The sequence below is a fragment of the Sciurus carolinensis genome, chromosome 4, assembly GCF_902686445.1.
Source record: "Sciurus carolinensis chromosome 4, mSciCar1.2, whole genome shotgun sequence".
Classification (NCBI taxonomy): Eukaryota; Metazoa; Chordata; class Mammalia; order Rodentia; family Sciuridae; genus Sciurus; species Sciurus carolinensis.
The window spans coordinates 135,291,743-135,313,308 of NC_062216.1; positions in this window are offsets into that span (position 1 = coordinate 135,291,743).

A 21,566-nucleotide genomic window follows, 5' to 3' on the forward strand; every position below is an offset into this window, starting at 1 on the left:
ATAGCACTTTCCATCTTTCAGTAAACCATATAACTTCACTTTTGGGTTTTATATCTGACTTCTCCTGATAGAATCCAAATTCTATCAGTTAGAAATTTGTGTCCATTTTATTTCTTGCTATATCGTCAACATATTAAACAATGTTTGGGACACAGTTGGCACTCAGTTACTTTTGCTAAATAATTGGTCAAATCAATACATACATAGAATATAAAAAGAGTGCTAAAATATAATAGTGAATATCTCTAGTTTCTACAATTCAAGTGATTTTCATTTTCTTTGTTTTCTAAATTATCCACAGCAAATATCTATAATTTACTTAATTTAGAAAAAAACAACTTCTTAAAATTGTCTTAACTAGAAACAGAACTTCAGGTTTTTTCCCTATTTAATATTATTGAAATTATCCTTTTATCAGTGAGAATAATTTTGTCCTAGCATATATTGTGGCATAAGGATCTGTGGGCAGAAGGAGGCTCAAAACAGAAGGCAAGTGGGCCAAGGAGAGAAATATGAGAAACAGAGAGGGTTGAGAATTGAGTTTGGCTAAGAGAATCACATCTTAGAAATCAGTTCCATACCTCTCCATAAATCTGGGCAACTTCACTTTTTTTTAATCTTCCCCTGTTTCAAGCTAAAGTATTTTGCCAACTATTCCATTTCTCATTATTCTTGAGCTATATGAGAATTTCAATCTATGCTACTTTTTTAGATGTTTTGATGGATTTCTTTATAGCATCTATACATTTATAATAAAAGTACATTAAGGAATCTAATAAATAACTCTCTGGTGAAGGAATGACATTATCCAATTCTGTAAGGCACTCAGTTATACCAATATATCATAGCAGTGGCAATACTGTTAGTCTGGTATTTGGCAAATAGTTAAACTCTATTTAGAAGAGTTGAAGTAGATGCTTTCCCTGGACTGAATGATAATATCAAGGCTGAGATGACTATGCAAAAAAGAAGATGCTCCCTATTCAGGATGAGGGGTACTGGAAGGCGTGTTCTCTCTATTCATCTACCCCACTTACTTTTCTTCATTGCAATGGAAAGACAGGGTAGGTTGAGCAACCAATTCTAAGAGACTCAGTTCCAGGTAAATTTTTCTTAGAAGAAAGTATTCTATATTGTTTGATACAAGCTTCCTGTGATGCCAAGGGTGTACCAGGACCATGGATGAAAGTGGGATAGCATTGGAGTTAAGAATATGGGCATTTGGAGTAAGATGGAATTTGATTTGAAGTTCAGCTCTACCACTTAGTAGTAGTACTATCTTAGCAAGTAGCAAATAGTTTTTAACCTTATTTTTATCATCTATAAAAAGAAGAATTAAGGTCTAAACAAGAGTCCACTCTGTAAAGTATTCACTATTGTGTTTGCTTACTAATAAGTAACCACTTACTAAATTCTAACTGCTATTACTATTATTTTCCTTCCGCTACTCCTATGATTTTCTTAACTGATACTTGCTTAGCCCACCTGTAGGCAGGCTGGCAAACTTTTTTTTTTTATTTAAATTTAAACATTTTAATTTTTTAAAAATGTGCTTTGAGTTAAATGATAGCTGTTGATGTGTTGTCTTTTAAAAATTCAGCAGCAGAGCATTACTGTATAACTTCTATAGCATCATAAAATTTGGTAGATCCTGACCTTGAATGACACTACATGTTCAAAATGTTCCTTGAGTGTTCCAGCTATCAATACCTGTCCTGAATCCTAGCCATTTTGTGAAGTCTGTTTTTTGATGAAAGAAGATAAATAAAAGAACGTAGAGCACCACCAGGGTAGAGATTTGCAAATATTTCCCCCTAAGCATGTAGGACATCAGATTCAGTGGGTGCACAAAAGAGTTATGGAACATACTATGGATTGTGAAGAACAGTATCAGGGAAAAGCTAATTTATTTACATTACACATTTACTCTTTATCAGGATTTCCTCAAATTAGTGTATGTTAATGAGTAACATAAACGTCTCCTGTGATACTGAAATAGCGGTTAGTTAGGTTAGTTAGCATCCTTGAGGAATCAACTCTCCTTGCCTCTAAGGAGGGCCTTTGCTGCCCTATGGCTCTCTTTTGTTTTGTTTTTCAATCTAGCCTCATTACATTAATAGCTCAAACCTTCTCAGGCGTGTTAAAAATAGATCGTAAGAGAACTGAATGCAGCATTTCCCTCCTTCCTCCCACTCCTTTTCTCCACTGTAATGTAATGGCGTTCCTCCGAAACAGTCTAGGGGAAATCAGGATTTCTCAGTGGCTTGTGTGGGAAGTGTGGGCTATTGTGTGTGAGTGTTGCTGCCTACAGCTTGGCAGGAAGTCCTTTTTGGAAAAGTTAACTGAACAAACACCTTCCATTGTCTATGGAGGCTCAAAGTCCAATGAAACTTCCTTATTGCTATCTCTAAAGCAGCTTGGTGGCAGTGAACACATTTAACCCTTTTGTTTCTAGAGTCTCAGGTTTATTGAAGCCTCTTTCCCTCGTTCTTAACCTTTTCTGATTCTCCTTTGAGAATGTTAGTGGGACAGTAAGTTCATGTGTTTATCTTTCAGGGGATCCATGTTTCTTCCCTTCTTCCACCCCCTGATTTGCAAATGACTACCTACTTGTTATGTGCTCACATGTCCTTCCTTAGGTACACTGGCGAAGAAAGAGACCTCCTTCTACCTCTGTTTATGAGCCCACAAATACTATTGGATTAGAACCCCATCTTTGTTACTTCGTTTAACATTAATTAACTCCTAAAAGCCCTATTTCCAAATAGAATTCCATTGAGGATTAGGACATCAGCCATATGAATTTGGGAGGTGGGTAATGAAAGAAGGGAAAGAATTTCAATATGATATGATCTCACCTGTCATATGCTTTTGTAACATGGACTATGAAGACATCAAATTTCCAGTATAAATTAGGTAGTTAAATGTGTGTGTGTGTGTGTGTGTGTGTGTGTGTGTGTGTTTTACAGAGTGAGTTAAATCAACAATTTTCAAATAATTACTAAACAAAATGTAAAACCAGGTGTGAGAAAACGTACACCTTCCTTTCCCTACAATGAGACATTAGCTTTGCCCTCAAGGGTTTGGAATTAATATTTGGGGGATATAAAAAGGCAAAACATTACAAATGAAAAGTGCATTAAAGAGAGAAGCCAGTGTATTAAGTATTGAGTATTAGATTAGGTGAGAAATGCAATTAATGTTGAGTATCATTATGGGGTGAGAAAATCAGGAAAGATTATACTTTTAGAGGACATAAGATGAGCTGGGCAGTAATGGAAGTTTAAGATTTGAGGAGATCAGAGAAGACTTCTTGGAAGAGGTGATGGTTTAGAAGGGCGGGAGAAAAGAATAGGGTACAGGAATAGGTACACCAAGCAGAGAGGTACGGTGGCAAGAGATTGCACACACAGTGTTTATGTTGGAGGGGCACAAGCAGTGACTGGTTGGAGATGGAGGGCAGGTACCAGGTTCAGAGGCAAGAGATGAAGTAGCCAGTCTGGGATCATATCACGGAGGGCTCTGTGGACTGTGTTTTACCCTGCTGACCAGAACTTCTCAAACTGCAGCACCTTTTCTTCAAATGAAAAATGAATGTGCAAGCTTAACATATAGGCCACATGAGGACAAAGCTGCTCAAGTTAGGGTTAGCATGGGGGTTGGAGTCTTACCTCACCGAGTCACAATGTGTTGCCATTCTTCAGCTGTTCTTGTCAGACTGGCTTTCTCTATTATATGGATGATAGCAACAGCATCCAACTTCCATTCTTGCCTCCTCTTTCATCTACCTTTCACAACACACAGAAGGATTCCTAAAGGCAGTTCTGATTTTGTTATTCCTCTGTTTAAATCCCTGCAGTGGCTTCCAACTGCTTATGAGAACAAACCTAAACTTCCTTTCCATTCTCCTCAAGTTTCCATTCTCCCCATCATATATGTACTCAATTTTAGGACCCACCCATACCGGAAGGCTTGCCATTTGTCTCGTCCAGTCCTTGATTATCGTTTTAGTCAGATTTTTCACTTATGTGACCCAAAGACCTGAACAGAACAATTAGAGGAGAAAAAGTTCATTTGGGGGCTCACGATTTCAGAGGTCTTAGTCCATAGACAGCCAACTCCAGTCCTTGGGGTCAAGGTGAGGTAGAACATCATGGTGGAAGGGCGTGGTGTAAGATCGCATCAGGGAACATGGCACCAGGAAGGAAGGAGGGAGGGAGCGAGGAGATAAGAACGAGAGAGCAGCAAGAGCTCCCCTCTTATGGAAAAATATAAACCCCAAGGGCATGCTCCCACTGGTCCACCTCCTTGCCGTGCCCTACCTGCCTGTAGCCATCATTCAGTTAATTCAATCAGTGGATTAACACACTGATTAGGCGAAGGCTCTCATGACCCAATATTTCACCTCTAAACCTTCTGCATTGTGTCAGACATCAGGTTTTGGGGGACAACATATATCTAAACCATAGCAGTCATGTTGCTGTCACTGCCTGGAAGGGCCTGTATACTTAATTTGTTGTAAAGTCTTAAGTTCAAAGTCCACCTTCTTCAGGAGGAACTTCCCTAACTTCTTTTGCCCCCAAGTGGATCTGGCCATACTTTCTTTTTTCTTTTTTCTTCCTAACTACATAAGTACCAATCCTATTATTGTAGCACTGTGTGGGGACAGATAGGATAAAGTCGTATTGACACGATCCAGTCGGCTCGTGGATATGAATGAGAGAAGGATTTGTAGGTATCTGGTATTACTCTCAGGTTTCTCTCTGGATTATATGTTGTATTGACATAGAGAATATATGAGCAGAAGGGACTGGACAGAGAAAGATAATGAGTTGCCCTTTGATGAAGTTGAGTTTGGATTGCCTGTGGAGATCAGGTTGAGAGGAGCAGTAGATTGTCAGAGGCATGAACACAGGAAAAAGATCTGGAGGTACATGCTTGGGAATCAGTGGGTAGTAGAAAAATCTGTAGTTGCGAATAATGTCATCCAAGGTGAGACTAATGTGAGTAGATCAGAGAGATGTGGATGGGAGGGTTGAAGAAGAAAGTGGGGTGGAAATAGATATCAGAAATCATCCTGGTTCCATGTCCTCTATCATTTTGGCCCCTGAAAGCACAGAGCTAATAGCACAACTTGACAAAAAGCTCTGTAAACAGAAAAAGCAACTCAGGGCCCTAGGCCACTCCAAGGTCCAGTGAGACAGCAGATCTTATGAACTGCCTCATGATGTATCCCGACTTCTGTGATGGGGAAATCTCTCTAACCTCTTTTTCATAAAATACCAGCACAGTTCTGATTAGATGTTTTAGAAAATGCAAAGAAAAAGAGCAATATTAAAATAGGGTTTTGAATTTTGAGTTTGGGGATTTTTCTGGTTATTAAAAGTACCTCCTAAAGCAAATCAGAAACTATTGCAGTAGGAATTCTCTGAATATTATTTTTAGGTATAACTATATTTCCACCTGAAATTATGTTTTTCCAAATTAATATGTGAACAAACACTTAAAATATTTTGCAGCAAAAGAAAAGTAAGTGTGGACATATTATCCCAAAGATTCTTTGTTTTCTTTACTCTGAAGAAAAAACATCTTCTAACCACAGGAAGACAGAGAATAGTAAATGTGTGATCATAATGTGAGGATAAAGTGTTTTCTTCTTGTGTTAGATGAAGGCAATGGAGAATTCCCTTGAAGTCAAGTGTGTGGTAGGTTAAATAATTCAAACTCTCTATGATGGCTGAAATGTGATTCAGTGTGGGTATTTCTTAGAGCCAACATTTTTCATGTTCTCTTACACTTATTCCAATACTGCAGAAATGTTCCTCACCAGCACAAGGGGGCTTTTCAGTTTTCTGGAGTACTGAATTTCACTACGTACTAGCCAGGAAAACAGTGCCATTTTCCACATCCAGGTTGTGAAACCTGGTTCTCAGTTATCTAGGGCACCAGACTCATTTTTGACTAGGGGTTGATGAACAGGCGGGAGGGCGGAAGAGGGCCTCTGCCTCTCAGCCAGAGCAGTGAAATCAATCTTGGCCAGTGGGTAACATGCCTTGGCCAGGCCACTCTTATCTCTATGTGGTCAATTAGAGAAAGAGCTCATGAGGAAAGAAAAGGAAAAAGAAAGAAAAGAAAAGGAATGATGTAATTTTTCTTATAGCCTCTTTGGCACAATTTGTATGAATATTCATTATTTCACAAGGGACATATATATTTTATCAGTTCTAGGCTTAAATATAGAGGCACCTTTGTGAAGCAAGAATAATTCAATGTGAGCTATATATTTATCTTAAGGAGGTTTGAAATATTCAGAACTCATAAATTTAGGACATAGGCATATGCCAAATTGTTTCAGAATGTTTATTTTCTGCTATCTACCCATAATTGTCTAATTTTGGCAGTAACTATTTTTATCTTAAAGGGGAAATATGACTCCAAGAAAAATTACTATGTGCAATAACATTCAGTTTTAATTTTATAAGAAGAAATTTGTATCATTAAGTTATATAATTATTTCTCATAATTTTCTTGTTTTTAAACTAGAACTCTGTCACAGTAATGTCTGATAACTGTTTACTTTTATAAAAGCAAAGATTTTCCATGTCACATTTTCAGACGTCTGTGGGGAGAAATTTTAAAAAGTAGTTTGAAGCATTAGTAAATATGTAACAAGTTCTATTTTACATATTTTTAAAATACCTATTTTACTGATGAATGAATAGACTTTTAAATGGCATTTCAAAGGCAAAAGTAAAACTAGAAAGAAAACTGGGGAATACTTTCAGGTTTGCTTTAGCTCCAACTTTGTTCCTGCTCCGGGCCTGTGTAGAAACTTCACTCAGACATCTAATATCTCAGTATTATAATGTTTCAAGTGGAAGCAATCTTTATTTCCTCCCAGATCTACTCTTTCACTATCATCTCCATCTTGGACAATGGCATCACCATCCATCCAATTGCTTAGGCCAAAAATTTTAGCTAATTTTTAGTCATCCATCTTTTAGCAAGTCTTGCTGGTTCTACCTCAAATTATTTCCCCCTATTCCAGTGCAACCAACCTAGACTGAGGCACCAACACCTCTCACTTGGGTCATTGCATTAACTCCAAAGTGAGCCCCTCAGTGTTATTTTTGCCCCTTTATAATCTAATGTTTACTCAATTGTCAAGTGATATTTATTAAAACAAACTCGAACAAATCACTGCCCCATCTAAAACGTTCTGCATTTAAAATACATCTTCCGTAACCTACCCTGTATACCCTGCATGCTCTGTTCTTGCTTGTCCTCTCCAACCCGTTCTCCCATTTTCTCAAAGGCTCAAGTACTTTTTGAATGGGTTAGCTTATCAACTACAGAGTGCTGAGCACAAGAGTAATCATTCAATACTTTTGTCAAGTTCACAAACAAATAGTATATTTTCCTGAGCCTAAGAAGAATCTCTCTTCTAGCTTTGGCGCAAAATAGAACTCAAATTAAACCCTTAGGTGGAGGTTCCTATGAAATTTTGAAACCTGTTTGCCATCTGTACTCAACTTGGTATTTCCGTAAAACCAGCCTAACCCTGAATTTGTGCCCTCACACATGAATTTTTGAGTCCAAATTCTTATCTTGATCCTGCCTACTCCCTTCTATTTCATTTCTCTCCAGTTCTCCCCAGGGAAAGACCCACCTGTACTCTTTGTCCGTACTGCCTACTTTAGTTGACCTTTTATATCCAGTGTCTCTCCATATCAAACAATAGCATAGATGACTTCTAAAACTGACTTAGCATCCTAGTTGAGACCCAATAGTACCACAGCTTTCATGTGTAGATGAAAGACCAACCATTATGTTGGAGCTAAGCCTTTAGAAAACACCCAAAGCTATTTATACATAAATCTTGTGAAATCTCTCACAAGCAATTAAAAAACAATTACAACAAAATCCCCATGGTGTTCAGTATTTGCATGGTCTCAGAATACTTTCAGCTTCTTTAAAGTAGGAAAACAAGAAGTGAGGAAAAAATTTAGCATGGCTTTTAAATATCCTGAAAGGTCACTTTTAGTTATTGGTCAAGAGAATAAAGCTAAAGATAATGCCTTCACAGATTACTCCTTACTTCTGAGAAGAGACCTGGCACATAGTGGGCACTCCGAAGTCCAAAGGAATGAATGAATGAATGAATGAATGAATGAATGAATGAATGAATGAATGAATGGCAGATCAGGTGCTAGCCCTGAAAATTTCCCTAAGTAAACCAAGCATGGAGACTGACAAAAGAATGCACTTAATCGGGAATAAATAGATTTTGGAGAAAGCAGGTACTCAGAGTTGTTTTTTAGAATAATAGCAGGTGCAGACAATTAAAATGATTGAGATATTTCAAGTAAGGTCTTTAGTACTCCAGACCAAGTTGATGAAAATTTTCCAGCAGTGTTTTTTTTTTTCCAAGTAAGGCCTTACCCGGTTGCCTATGTGGTTTGGGGAGTAGTATTGGCAGGATATTTTCTGACGAAGATAGAAATTTGGCAGCAACATCTCAACAAGAATCTGGATGTTGTTCATAAAAGCACCTCTGGTACTTAAGCCTGGTCATTTCAAGACATCTCTTGAATACCTGTTTCCTTAAGTATGTGATTTTAAAGATGATTGCATCTTTCTTAAGTGTGAGTTCATTTAAAGTTTATTTGAAGTCACCATTTTATTTTTAATATTATAACAGAAATCAGATGGAGTAGGAAGAGTTCATAGGCAATGATTTATAACCCCTCAAATGCTACAGCTTACCACTGATTCTACCAGAAAACCTAGACACCATGAGAGATAGCAAACTTCTCTTTTTCCAAAGGGATATTTATATGTTTGAAGGCAATCTGTTATTGGAGATATAATTTGTGCCTTTGAAAGCAAATAAATACTGCAGTTATCTTGTTGGGAATTACTTTTAAGCTTCAATACACAAACCAACCCAAACAGTAATTACATTAGTGTCTTAAAATCAAAATAATACTTTTGAGTGTGCAATTAAATGCCATAGTGCCTGGGAAACACAAAAACAATATATTTCAGTGCCGTTATTAAGGATAAATTGTTTTTGTTAAGGTGGAAATATGAGAAAACACAAATGAAAATAAAAATAAATTTCGTGAAAATCTTTCATTCCATCTAGTAAACTGCATATTCTGCAAATGATAGTGTGTTATTGGCTGAGAACCATTGGTCTAAAGATCAAGTTAATGTTAGGGAATGAATCAGGTTTCTCTAAAATATGTAAAAATCCTAGCCCCTAGTACCTGTAAATGGTGACCTCATTTGGAAATAGGATTTTGGCAGAAGATCAAATTAAGATGAGATCATTAGGATAGGCCCTCATCCAATACGACTGGTATCCTTATAAAAAGGAAATTTGGACACAGAATCAGACACACATGGGGAGAATGCCATCTGAAGAAGGAGGCAGAGACTGAAGTGATGTAGCACCAAGTCAAGGAACACCAGAAGCCAGGACTGAGGCCTGGATCAGGTTCTCCCTCAAAGTCTTCGGAGGGAACAACCCTGCAAACCTTGATCTTGAACTTCTAGGCTCCAGAACTGTGATTCAATTGACTTCTGTCATCTACACCACCCAGCTTGTGGTACTCTGTTACGGCAGCCCTAGCAACGAACACAGCTGGTTATCTGGTTTTCTTTTCTTTTCTTTATTAAATTCATTTTTATTGTAAACAAATGGGATACATCTTGTTTCTCTGTTTGTACATGAAGTACAGGCATACCATTTGTGTAATCATACATTTACCTAGGGTAATAGTTTTTGATTCATTCTGTTATTTTTTTCTCCCTCCCACCCTCCCACCACTCTTATCCTTCTATATAGTCCCTCCTTCCTCCATTCTAGCCCCCCTCCAACCCCCCATTATGTGTCATCATCCACTTATCAGCGAGATCATTCATCCTTTGATTTTTTGAGATTGGCTTATCTCACTTAGCATGATATTCTCCAATTTCATCCATTTGCCTGCAAATACTATAATTTTATTATTCTTTATGGCTGAGTAATATTCCATTGTATATATATATATATATATATCACGGTTTCTTTATCCATTCATCAACTGAAGGGCATCTAGGTTGGTTCTACAGTCTGGCTATTGTGAATTGAGCAGCTATGAACATTGTTGTGACTGTATCTCTGTAGTATGCTGATTTTAAGTCCTTTGGGTATAGGCTAAAGAGTGGAATAGCTGGGTCAAATGGTGGTTCCATACCAAGTTTTCTAAGGAATCTCCATACTGCTTTCCATAGTGGCTGCACTAATTTGCGGCAATGTATGAGTGTACCTTTTTCTCCACATCCTCACCAACACCTATTGTTGCTAGTATTCTTGATAATCGCCATTCTAATTGGGGTGAGATGGAATCTTAGGGTAGTTTTGATTTGCATTTCTCTTATTACTAAGGATGTTGAACATTTTTTCATATATTTGTTGATTGCTTGTACATCTTCTTTGGTTAAGTGTCTGTTCATTTCCTTAGCCCATTTGTTGATTGGGTTATTTGTATTCTTGGTGTAGAGCTTTTTGAGTTCTTTATAGATTCTGGAAATTAGTGCTCTATCTGAAGTATGAGTGGCAAAGATTTTCTCCCATTCTGTAGGTTCTCTCTTCGCATTGCTGATAGTTTCCTTTACTGAGAGAAAGCTATTTAGTTTGACTCTATCCCAGTTATTGATTCTTGCTTTTATTTTTTGTGCAATGGGAGTCCTGTTAAGGAAGTCTGATCCTAAGCCGACATGTTGAAGATTTGGACCTACTTTTTCTTCTATAATCTGCAGGGTCTCTGGTCTGATTCCAAGGTCCTTGATCCATTTTGCATTGATTTTTGTGCAGAGTGAGAGATAGGGGTTTCGTTTCATTCTGTTGCATATGGATTTCCAGTTTTCCCACCAATTGTTGAAGAGGCTATCTTTTCTCCATTGCATATTTTTGGCCCCTTTGTCTAGTATGAGAAAATTGTATTTATTTGGGTTTGTGTCCATATCCTCTATTCTGTACCATTGATCTACCTGTCTATTTTGGTACCAATACCATGCCATTTTTGTTACTGTTGCTTTGTAGTATGGTTGAAGGTCTGGTATTGCGATACCCTCTGCTTCACTCTTCCTGCTAATGATTGCTTTAGCTATTCTGGGTTTCTTATTCTTCCAGATGAATTTCATAATTGCTTGCTCTATTTCTGTGAGATATGTCATTGGGATTTTAATTGGAATTGCATTGAATCTGTATAGCACTTTAGGTAGTATGGCCATTTTGACAATATTAATTCTGTCTATCCAAGAACATGGGAGATATTTCTATCTTCTAAGGTTTTCTTTAATTTCTTTCTTTAGTGTTCTGTAGTTCTCATTGTAGAGGTCTTTCACCTCTTTTGTTAGATTGATTCCCAAGTATTTTATTTTTTTTTGAAGCTATTGTGAATGGGGTAGTTTTCCTAATTTCTCTTTCTGAAGATTCATCACTTATGTATAAAAATGCATTGGATTTATGAGCATTGATCTTATATCCTGCTACTTTACTGAATTCACTTATGAGTTCTAAAAGTTTTCTGGTGGAATTTCCTGGTTCCTCTAAATATGTAATCATGTCATCAGCAAACAGGGATAGTTTGAGTTCTTCTTTTCCTGTTCGTATCCCTTCAATTTCCTTGGTCTGTCTAATAGCTCTGGATAGAATTTCAAGCACAATGTTGAATAGAAGTGGTGAAAGAGGGCATCCCTGCCTTGTTCCAGTTTTTAGGGGGAATGCTTTCAGTTTTTCTCCATTTAGAATGATATTGGCCATGGGCTTAGCACAGATGGCTTTTACAATATTAAGGAATGTTCCCACTATCCCTATTTTTTCTAGTGTTTTGAGCATGAAGGGATGCTGTATTTTATCAAGTGCTTTTTCTGCATCTATCGAAATAATCATGTGATTTTTGACTTTAAGTCTGTTCATATGGTGAATGACATTTATTGATTTCCGAATGTTGAACCAACCTTGCATCCCTGGGATAAAACCCACTTGATCGTGGTGCACTATCTTTTTAATATATTTTTGTATGCGATTTGCTAAAATTTTGTTGAGAATTTTTGCGTCAATGTTCATTAAGGATATTAGTCTGAAATTTTCTTTTCTCGATGTGTCTCTGTCTGGTTTAGGTATCAGGGTGATATTGGTTTCATAGAATGAGTTTGGGAGGGTTCCCTCCTCTTCTATTTCATGGAATAGTTTGAGGAGTATTGAAATGAGCACTTCTTTAAAGGTTTTGTAGAACTCAGCTGAGAACCCATCTGATCCCGGACTTTTCTTTGTCGGTAGGCTTTTGATGATTTCTTCTATTTCATTACTTGAAATTGGTCTATTTAAATTGTGTATGTCCTCCTGGTTCAGTTCAGGTAATTCATATGTCTATAGAAACCTGTTGATATCTTCGAGATTTTCTATTTTGTTGGAGTATAGATTTTCAAAATAGCTTCTAATTATGTTTTTCATTTTATCGTGTCTGTTGTGATATTTCCTTGTTCATTCCGAATTTTAGTAATTTGGGTTTTCTCTCTCCTTTGTTAGTGTGGCTAAGGGTTTATCAATTTTGTTTATTTTTTCAAAGAACCAACTATTTATTTTGTCAATTTTTTCTATTGTTTCTTTTGTTTCAATTTCATTGATTTCAGCTCTGATTTTAACTATTTCCTGTCTTCTACTACTTTTGGTGTTGCTCTGTTCTTCTTTTTCTAGGACTTTGAGCTGTAGTGTTAGGTCATTAATTTGTTGATTTTTTTCTTCTTTTATTGAATGCACTCCATGAAATAAATTTTCCTCTAAGTCCTGCTTTCATAGTGTCCCAGAGATTTTGATATGATGTTTCTTTGTTCTCATTTACCTCTAAGAATTTTTAAATTTTCTTCCTGATATCTTCTGTTACCATTCATCATACAATAGCATATTAGTATTATTTAATCTCCAGGTGTTGGAGTAGTTTCTGTTTTTTACTCTTTCATTTATTTCTAATTTCAATCCATTATGATCTGATAGAATACAAGGTAGTATCTCTATCTTCTTGTATTTGCTAACAGTAGCTTTGTGGCATAGAATATGGTCTATTTTAGAGAAGGATCCATGTGCTGCTGAGAAGAAAGTGTATCCGCTCTTTGTTGGATGGTATATTCTATAAATGTTCATTAAGTCTAAATTATTGATTGTATTATTGAGATCTATGGTTTCTTTGTTCAGTTTTTGTTTGGAGGATCTGTCCAGTGGTGAGAGAGGTGTGTTAAAATCACCTAGTATTATTGTGTTGTGGTCTATTTGATTTCTGGCATTGAGAAGGATTTGTTTGATGTACATGGATGAGCCACTGTTTGAGGCCCTGGTATTTATGATTGTTATGACTTGCTGATTTATGCTTCCCTTAAGCAGTATGAAATGTCCTTCTTTATCCCTTCTGACTAACTTTGGCTTGAAGTCCACATTATCTGAAATGAGGATGGATACTCCAGCTTTTTTGCTGAATCCATGTGCATGGTATGTTTTTTCCCATCCTTTCACCTTTAGTCTGTGGGAATCTCTTTCTATGAGATGAATCTCTTGCAGGCAGCAAATTGTTGAATCTTTCTTTTTAATCCAATCTGCCATTCTATGTCTTTTTATTGATGAGTTCAGGCCATTAACATTCAGGGTTATGATTGAGATATGATTTGTATTCCCGATCATTTGGCTCCTTTTTTTTTTTTTTTGACATGACTTGATTTCTCTTTTATTTCGTTGTTCCTTTAGGGTAGTTCTTCCCTTTGCTGACTTACATTGTTGTTTTTCATCTCTTCCTCATGGAATATTTTGCTGAGAATGTTCTGTAATGCTGGCTTTCTTTTTGTAAATTCTTTTAGCTTTTGTTTATCATGGAATGATTTTATTTCATTGTCAAATCTGAAGGTAAATTTTGCTGGGTATATGAGTCTTGGTTGGCATCTGTTTTCTTTTGGGGCTTGAAAAATGTTGTTCCAGGCCCTTCTAGCTTTTAGGGTCTGGACTGAAAAATCTGCTGATATTCTTATTAGATTCCCCCTGAATGTAATTTGATTCTTTTCTCTCACAGCCTTTAAAATTCTGTGTTTATTTTGTATGTTAGGAATTTTCATTATAATGTGCCTTGGTGTGGGTCTGTTGTAATTTTGTGTATTTGAAGTCCTATAAGCCTCTTGTATTTGATTTTCCATTTCATTCTTCAGATTTGGGAAATTTTCTGATATTGTTTCATTGAATAGATTGTTCATTCCTTTGGTTTGTTTCTCTAAGCCTTCCTTAATCCCAATAATTCTTAAATTTGGTCTTTTCATGATATCCCATAATTCTTGTAGATTCTGTTCATGATTTCTTACCATCTTTTCTCTTTGGTCAACTTTGTTTTCAAGATTAAATATTTTTTCTTCAATATCTGCGGTTCTGTCTTCCAGGTGTTCTATCCTATTGTTTATGCATTCTATGGAGTTTTTAACTTGGTTTATTGTTTCCTTCATTTCAAGGATTTCTGTTTGTTTTTTTTTCAATATCTCTAACTCTTTATTGAAATGATCTTTTGATTCCTGTATTTGCTCTTTTAACTGCTGATTGGTGCGATCATTCAATGTCTGCATTTGCTCTTTCATCTCCTCGTTTGCTTCCCTGATCGTTTTAATTATGTACATTCTGAACTCCTTTCTGACATTTCTTCTGCCATGTTGTCATTGGATTTTATTGCTATACCATCTAGGTTTGTTTGGGACATTTTCTTCCCTTGTTTTCTCATATTGCTCAGGTATCTACCCCTCTAAGTAGTGAAATTCTGGTATATTCAGATTTCCTCTATTGACTACTATTGTCTCTGTAGATTTCCAATAACTCCCCTCCTAGGCTTCAGTAGTCCGAAGTCTTGGAGGAACTTGATAATGTGGTGGTCCACTGGGAAGGTGCCCATCTAGGGGTGGTGGACTTTAGGTGGGGTATATTGCCTGTCAGTGGACAAAGGCGCCTCCACTTGTTGACTGATGGTCAGCCAAAGAGGGACTAGACTGCAGACTGGGGCACGTCTGATCTGGGCCTGTGTCTCTGGTTCTACTGCCCTGGTGGGAAAGCCTCACCCAGCTGGGAAGACTCATTCGGTGGGGAAGTCTCGCTGGGTAGCTCTCCTCTGAGCAGTTCCCTTCCATCCAGAACTATTGCCTGGACTGGGAAGCCCTCCTCTGTGATGTTCCCAGGGGTTTTGATCTACTGCCTCGGCTGGGGAGCTTATCCCTCTGAGGGACTCCCTCTCTGAGCAGCCCTCCTCTGCTAAGTTCCCTGGAGACTGGAGCTACCACCTGGGCCTCGGACCCTCACTCTGCGTCGAAGCCTCTTGCTGTGCGGCCCTCCTCTGCAATGCTCCCAGTTGACTGGGTTCTCGGCTCCAGCAGGGGAGTCTCCCTGGGCCACTCTACTCCATGAAGTTCCCTGCATTTGGGACTACTGCCCCATCTGCGGAGCCCAACCAGTGGGAGACACTCACCCGGTGGCTCTGAGTTGGTCCCTAATCTCTCAATACCTCCTCTTCTTGACTCCTGGGTCTTGTCAAAGGTCCTCTAGCCTCCTGTAGGTGTCTCAGGAAGGGAGCTGCCCTTCCAATGATGGTGGCCATGCCCTCAGGAGTAATTCAAAATGCCTGCACCAGCCTACAAAGAAGCCTCTGGCTAGCTCCATGATGCAGGCGAGCTGGCTGGTCTGCCAGCTTGCTCGGCATTGGCGACAGACCTTGGCGTGTTGGTCAGGCGAGGTCGCTCAGTGATGGCGTCTGTGCTTGGCCTGGCGGTTGGGCGGGTTGGCTGCCGGCCACCTAGCTCTGCAAGGCAGGTGGGTTGGGTGCCCGCCTGCTACCTCCGCGGTGCAGGCGACCTGACTCGGTTATCTGGTTTTCTACACGAGTGGAGACTCCCACTCTATTTATAATCTATTTAGCAAAAACAGATTATTTTTTTCCTCACATTTCTACATGAAAGCTGTGCCAGCTATCTTCTCCTGATGTTCCTAATACCCCCTTCCTCCTGCTCTGTGCTTCAGGAGGTAACTCTATGAACAAAATCAATTGACCTCTTTACCTGCCATTTTTCACCCAAGTTCAGTTACAGGGAAGCAGCAGAAAAAGATCCAGAGGCAGAAAGGACAGTGAGGTCGAGCCATTCTCTCAGACTGCTTTCTGAAGATCACAGTGCCTGTGGATCCCACAGGTGATGCCATGTAACGCAACTCTCTGTGTGACCACTCCCTCTCTGACCCCTTCCAGCCCAGGATGCTGCCCTAACCCAGGTGATCTCCCACACCCTGTCCCCGCAGGTTCAATGATTCCTGAATGGTCCACCTTCAGTGAGCCTTCTGTTCCCTGCTGGGAAGCTGGCTGAATGCAAAAGCCCAGTAAACAAAGCATGGAAAACTGGAGCTGATTGGTTTAAGTAAGGCCAGTGTTCTGGAATCCAGGTTCCTAAATTTTCCAAACAAAAGCCCCTGTAGCCTTATGTGGTTCCAGGGTTCTAGAGTCATAAATGTGAATGCCCCAGGGGGCCAGTTAGGTAATGAAAATGACTGGAGTGGGTTGTTGGGGGAAGGTGTGTGGGGACATGGAGAGAATGCCACAGCTCACAGGCCAGCAAGGACTCTGCTGCAGATGACTCATTGCCACTTGGGACTGTGGATCAGTGTTGACAAAATTAACATTTTTAAAAAAAGAGAAGCCTGATGTCATCAAGATTTTGTATGGATGTGTTACAGGAGTCCTAGGCCAGAGGCCTGACCCCAGGAGTGGGGAATGTCCCACCTAATCAGGTCAGGCCACTTGTCCCAACAGCAAATCGGAAAGGTTCAATCATTACCCTACGTACATGTATGATTACATGAATGGTATGAATGTACATCGTGCACAACTGTAGAAATGAAAAATTGTACCCCATTTGTATACAATGAATCAAAATGCAGTCTGTAAACATAAAAAAACAAATAAATAAATTAAAAAAGAAGGTTATGGTGAAAAGCAGGAAAAGAACTTTAAACAGTATGGTCATATGGTGAAGGTGAGATGGGGCATCTCAGCCCTGTCTTTGGGTTGCTGACAGAAGTGTTAAATTAAAATAGTGGAAGAACGAAGGCAGAAGCCAGAGGTATGTAATTAAGTAGTCTTGACCAGACTGTGATCAGGTCGATCATTCTCTCAGTTCTAGTTCTGCAAGGTAGCTCTGGAGAAGTCTTTATCACTTGAAAGATCAATTTCCACTTGCTGCTCAGGATATTTGTCTATTAGACTGTGATCCTGGAAGGCACGATGACTGGAGACTTCTAGGCACCACTCCCGGGCTCTGAAACAGGATGCTGCAAATCTTGACTCAGTCTTCAAGGGGGAAGAGATAGGCTAGGTAAATTTAGGACTAACAAAACTTGTACTACTAGTTCTTAGATGAACACTTCTTCAATGATTAACATGTCTACCTGCAGAGCTGAATAGTAACTTGACCCAGAGTTTAAGGTAATAAAGGAGACAGATACAAAAGGAAGGCAGAAATGATATGCTTCTCCCTGCTTTTAGTTACCCATAGGCATATGCAGGCCTAAGAGTTACTGCTTTTAGCAAATGCATCCTTTGTCAGTCCCTGTTACAAATGCACTTTGTGATGTTGGCTACTAGTTAAAAAAAAGAAAACATAGCAAGCCAAGAAAAATGGTTCTGCAGTCTAGGTATGGGCCACAGGGTCACAAATTTGTGATGTCTGTGTCTCAGTTCTATCTTTGCATCCTCCTAGATTGCCAGGAACTACTTAGACTTCATTACCTGCCAGAGGAACTACAGTGTAACAGTGTGCCTAGGCTTTTAATAAACTAAAGACAGACACAAAAGAAAATATCCTTATCATTTTGTATAACCCATTTTTGAAGACATTTTTCACTAGATGTTTGTTGTTTTTTCCTTAAGCACTCATAAAAAAATTCTGTATTATTCTTGAAAAGCATAGATACTTTAATTTACTGGTTAAAAGAACAAGCAACAAGTGGGCTCCTTTGTCAGGCTTCATACGTGGTGTTTCATTTAGAACAGACAGGGCTTGTGCTGTGGTAATAGGTGGCTCTGAGATCTCACTGGTTAAACACCTAAAGATTATTTCTCACTTACACATAGTCCTCTGCATATCAAGTCCCTCTCCAGAGCAGCTGCCTGCTTTGTGATCCAAGCTCCTGGATGTGGAAGCTCCACCAAATCAACGTGTGTGTTCCATAGAGTGGTGCAGTGCCTCTGTGACCTGCTCCAGAAGTGACACGTGCTGTTTCTGCTCAAAGTTCATTGTCCAGAATGTGTCTCATACCCCTGTCCAGACATAGGAGGATTGAGAGATGGAGTCTTCCATGTGCTTAGGAGGGAGGGCAGATCCGGACTAGTGAGCACTAGCTACATCCTCTATGTGCATCTTGAATACATTACCTAAAATGCTATGAAAGCTGTGATGGTTACCTTTTTGCCTTTGAAGCTATAGGAAACTCAGAGCTACTAACTCTCTGATGGTTTTTTTCCTAAATATCTTCCAGATATTTTTCCTTCTCCTATCCCATATTAGGTCATGTCCTTTCTTATTTTAATGGCCCTATTGTTTGCACACTTTTTACAGTAAGCTGCCTCTGATTCATAAGGGAATAAAAAATAGGAAGAACAACACATGAACCAATTAATGGAGATAAATAGGAAAAAATTAAATATACAGGTGTTTGCTTCATAGCTGTAGCTGCCGTTTACTCAGTCCATTTCAGTGGATTGAGTAGGGGCTGATCAAAAGGCGTGGATCATAACATAGTTCTCCACTGGGCAGAGGTCTGCTCTTCCTAGACTTTCCCACGGTATTAACGTTCCCCAGTAAAGCAGATCAATAAATTGTGTATAGACAGTGATATTTATTTTAAGGAATTGCCTCACATGATTAGTCAAGTCCCAAATCTGTAGGTCAAGTCTGAAGGTAGTCAGGAAGAGCCTGGGGAAAGTCCTAGAGAAGAGCAGATATTGCAGTTCAAGTCCAGAGAGATTGTCTGCTGGCTGCATTCCATCCTGCTTGGGGAGATAGGCAAACAGCTAATCTAAGGGCACAGGTGGGAAATGAACAGTAGCCATTGTGGGGTATCCAAGTATGTTATTGTTATTGTTCAACTGATTGGATGAGGCTCACATATATTATGGAGAGAAATCTGCTTTATTCAATATCCATTGATTTAGATGTAAATCTCATCCAATAACACCCTCACAGAAATATCTGGAATAATGTTTGGCTATATATTTCTGGGCACTGGGGTCCAGTCAAGTTGTCACAACATTAACCATCACATGCCCCATGCCCTTCTGTACTCTTGCAAGCTCATGACTGCAGTCTTACCCCCTCATGGGTCCCACTGGGCCCTGAAAGCCAGTTTTGTTCCCCTCCTTGGCCACACACTGGTATCTTGCTGTCCTTGCCCAGGACTCCCTTTAGTTCCTCATCTAGGTTCCCAAGAATGGTGGCCTCATTCTGACAGTTCTGTTATAACCCTTCCTCTGATTTAAAATAGCATCTCCAGAGGGTTTTTCGTCACCCAGTGATAAGCTTCTCTGCAGACATTGCAATAGCTGCCTTCATATGGCCAGGAGATTCCTTTCAGTTGCTACCACTTCTCAGAGAATGCTATGGTTTGGATGTGCTTTGTGTGTTTCCTCCAAGGATGCTGGAAACTTAATCTTCAATGTGGCATTGTTAAGAGTTTGTGGGACCTTGAAGAGGTGAGGCCTAGTGGAAGGCAGTTAGGTCACTGGGGGCTCTGCCACCGGAAAGTGATTAATATAGTTCTTGTAGGACCCCAGTTCTTTCTTGTAAAAGTGGCTTGTTATAAATAAGGCCACCACCATGCACTTGGGCTCTTCTGCATATAGTAATTCTTTTTTCTGATTCCTTGCCATGTTGTGATACAGCCAGAGGGGCCCTCGCCAGAGACTGAACAAATGGGACCATCTGATCTTGGACTTTCAGCCTCCAAAAAGTTATATAAACACTTTTTTTTTTTTTATAAAGTACCCAGTCTCAGGTATTTTGTTAAGGTAATGAAAATGGACTGGTAATATAGTCACAAACTTGTTTCAACTCAGGATGTTCTAGAGATTTTGCTCTTCTCTCATCTTGAGCCCGTTGTTCTTCCTAAGGGATTCTTCCAGGGGACCATTAATTGGAATAAATACATAGAAGGAGAATAGGGTAGGTGCAACCAAATAGTGAATATTTGGGGCAGAATAAAGGTCTTGTTTTTATTGTAATAACTTTGGCTATTTCTGATAAAATATATAGTATATGATAGAAGGTCTTCATATGTTAATTTATCTCAACAATCTAGGGGACTAGTGTAAAGCACTTTTAAGAAAACTGAGTCCCAGAGAAGTAAATTCTCTTACAGTTAAACAGCTAATCCAACAGCAATTGGATAATGAATAGCCATCTGTGGAAGATCTAAGACTGTCATATTGCCTCTCTGCTTTCCTGTCTCCCAGGCTGAAGAAGAGGTGTAAAAGGCAAACCTTGCTCTGAAACTCCAGTTATATGACAATTGCTCAGAGTTTATCTATTTCATATGCAATAATTAGCAATATACCTTGATGTACATGTTTTTGGTAAGTTACCAATGAATTAAATTCCTCAGGATCTTCAGTGTAAGAGGACTAAAGAAAAGTTGGTTCTAATAAAAGTACATTATTTATTTTAAAAGTGATGTAGGAAGAAAATAAATTTATCTTCAAATACCGTAAGCAAGAAGGAAAACCTACCTTGAATTTCTTAGTTGGCATCTTCTCTAGAGCTACTCCCCTGACAGAGATAGGAATTTGGGGTTTAGAGAGGTGTTCTCTTTCTGATGCTGTAGCTAAGATTTTCATCTTGCTAGGGTCTGCAAAACACTCTCAAGTTCTGCAGGAAGATATTGAAGTTCAGTTTCCCCATCCCTTGTAAACCATATCAGATTTTCATGCTGCAGAGAACAGTGGACATGAAGAGACAGGGATAAATGAGAAGTCCCCTTCCATGAGGGGAAAGAGCCATCACCTCTAGCATTTTTTTTTTCTATTGATAACAAAAAGATACTTAATTTGTAAGTAAAATAATGTCTTAGAAGGGAAGTATGCTGTGTGATTTGCATTTATTCCAAGACTAAGTGAATCTCTTTTTATCACCCACGGACTTCATTCTTTAACTCATCATTTATTTTATTATTTGATTAATATGTATTGATTGTGCATAATGGGATGCAGTGTGATATTTCAACACACACATACAGCATGTACTGATCAAAACAGGATAATTAGTATTTCCCTCTTACCATGTCTTCATGTTCAGAGCCTTTAAGTGATTTTCTTCCTCATCTTCGTAAGGTACACAATAGGTTATTTAAACTGCCATCATCTCACTATGCTGTGGAACACCAGAACTTATTCCTTCTGGCCAGCATTAACCCTGGCATTTTAAGTTTTCATCTTTCTTTTTCTTGAGAAAAAGAATAGGGACAG